Here is a 2770-nt window from a genome sequence, read left to right as displayed (position 1 = left end):
GGGAGGGAAAGCTGGAGCACAGGTTAGGTAACAGACATGGATAGTTTGGGTGCTAGGGAGGGGGGCAATACAAAAGAAGGGGATGAGGAATGGAAGAACAAGGAAGATGGGAAAACAATTAGACAGGTTTGCATGGGCTAAGTGGGACAGAGGTAAATAATGATGCATGCACAAACTTGGAACAACAGGGCTCTGGGATATAGGGATCGAAACATGGTTGTAATGGGTAAAAGGTGGGAAATAATGTTAAGATACGTGTTTGTCTTTTGGATGTTAAGTTTCCCTGGCATACCATTATAAAATAGACACTTGACGGGGAGAAAAAGGAATACCCAGAATTATGACCATAGAAAGCTTGTAAGTTCATCTTATGCCTATAACTGATTATTATTGTTGTTGTTGTTATGTGCCGTGCAGTTGGTTCTGATTCATACGACCCTGTACAGGGTTTCCGAGGCTGTAAATCTTTACGGGAGCAGAAAGCCTCATCTTTCTCCAACAGAACAACTGGTAGTTTTGAACTGCTGACCCTGAGGATAGCAGCCCTATTCGTAACCACTAAACTACCAGAACTCCTTTGAACTGCCTAAAATGGGGCTATAACGTGCCCAGTGAAGGAGGCTTCTTGCGGAGCCTCAGCATTACATAAGACCATAGGTGGAATCCTGAACCCCATCCAGAATCTTCTTAGGTGGGAAATTTCTACTTGAAACGACAAGCAGACCAGCCTGGAGTGGCTAGAAGAACAGAAGATACTTCTTGAAAGAAAGACCGATGGGAAAAATACAAAACAATAATGGCAGTCCGACTGATTACTACAAGAACAAGCAAGTTGCTGCTCATCTAGGAGACATCAAGCCAAGTGGTTGGGTCCCCTCAGGGCAAACCCCCTTCCAAGACTAAGACTCAATGGGAATACATGCTCTGATTAGTGACCACACTCGTCACTGGTAAGGGGAAGTGAGGGGAAAACAGCAATAAACATGCAAGCTAAGCCCTACAACGTTCAATAGACTCCTTTGAACCCGGGTGGAGACCTGGTTGGCCAGCAGTGTGGCAAGACCTGGGGATTCTTGGGCCCAGAGTCAGTGACATAGCCACAGAGGACTAGAGTGGAGAGTGAAATGTCCAGATGATAAGAGAGGCCATATGCATAAAAACACCCACACTTGCAGATAATACCCACTTGACCTGGCTTCAATGACTGAATGATCAGAGCTCAAATAGAAGAAAGAAGAGGAAAAAAGAGTAACCTGATACAATCTGATGAACTTGACCTACACCTATGGATGCAGTAACTCAAAAGAGGGCACAAATCTTTACAGCGAGGATCATTTCCACCCCCTCCATACACAGAATAGACAGGGATGGGCAACTTGGACATTGGCTACCCAAAATGTGGGGGATACAAAGTCAAGAAGTGACTGGCTTACAAGTTTTCAAGAGGGAACCTAGATCTAGAGGGCGTGAAGAAAGGTAGAATCTGCACTGAGTAGTATCCAGTCTGTCTGGGTGAGGCTAATGAAAGGAGATGTGGATAGGTCTCTTGTGATACAATAGTGAATAACTTATCAGGACTGATTGTGAGGGTTGGAAATGTAAAGGTAGACATTTTGCAGCAAAAGGAGGGGAGTGATAGACTTGACAGTCTAGGAGTGGAGGTCCCTGGGACCATCAAGGCAGAAGAGTGGAGAGTGGGACTCTACCCAGAGAAGTAGTGACACCAGAGATGAAGGTAGAGATGATGATGTGGAGAGATGGAGCGGCTGGGAACTTTAGACTCAGAGGGAGAGGGACTGTGTGCTGACAACCGGGTGGCAGGCTTGCAGGGTATACCCTTTGGTTGGTTGCTGATGTATGGAGGGGATTGTAACCATGGCAATGAAACGATACACGACAGGATGTATATAAAGCTAATATTCTCCCATGTAAACTATTATGTAATTCACAATAAAACATTTTCTTTAAAATGATGCAGGCAGGGCTTGATGGCAGCTAGGGTGGAGAGCAGTGAAGGTGGCCGTCAGCAATAGCACAGAATACCAGGCAAAGCAGATCCAGGGCAGAGATCCAAAATTCGGAACCACAGAGATAGGAATATTTTAAAGGTTTGAAGGCTTATAGCTTCTGGAGTTTGGAGCTGAAGTAAAAAAAAAAATCCGTCTTCTGCCTATATAACTGATTGGAATACCTAAAATGGGGCTACTACGTGCCCAGTGAAGGAGGCTTTCTGCGGAGCCTCTGCAATACATAAGACTATAGGTAGAAGCCTGAACAACATCCAGATCTTCAGAGATGGGAAATTTCCACTTGAAAGGACGAGTAGACCAGCCTGGAGCGGCTAGAAGAATAGAAGATACTTCTTGAATGAAAGACCTACAGGAAAAATACAAAACAATAGAGGCAGATGGACTATTACTACAAAAACAAACAAGTTGCTTACCCAGGAAACATCAGGGCAAGTGGTCAGGTCCCCTCAGTGCAAACCCCCTTCCAAGACTAAGACTCAATGGGAATACACGCTCTGATTGGTGACCACTCTTGTCACCGATAAGTGGAAATGAGGGAAAAAACAGCAATGAAATGGCGAGCTAAGCCCTACAATGTGGAGAGTGTAGCATTCAGCTGATAAAAAGAGAGGGCATATGCACAAGAACACCCACACTTGCAGATAATGCTCACTTGACCTGGCTTCAATGACTGGATGATCAGAGCTCAACCAGAAGAAGAAAGAAGAGGAAAAAAAGAGTAATCTGATACAATTTGATGA

At 44.7% G+C, this 2770-nt stretch overlaps 1 protein-coding gene across 1 annotated transcript in view; it reads right to left on the bottom strand.

Moving 5' to 3' along the window:
- The window catches only part of NUP188 (nucleoporin 188kDa), a 102605-nt gene that overhangs the window by 79925 nt on the left and 19910 nt on the right, over positions 1-2770 (bottom strand). The gene's annotated exons all lie outside the window — the stretch shown is intronic.

This window comes from Chrysochloris asiatica, unplaced genomic scaffold (assembly GCF_000296735.1).
Source record: "Chrysochloris asiatica unplaced genomic scaffold, ChrAsi1.0 scaffold00014, whole genome shotgun sequence".
NCBI classification, from domain to species: Eukaryota; Metazoa; Chordata; class Mammalia; order Afrosoricida; family Chrysochloridae; genus Chrysochloris; species Chrysochloris asiatica.
The sequence above is the reverse complement of the archived record's forward strand: the minus strand, read 5'-3'. Positions and strand labels throughout refer to the sequence as shown.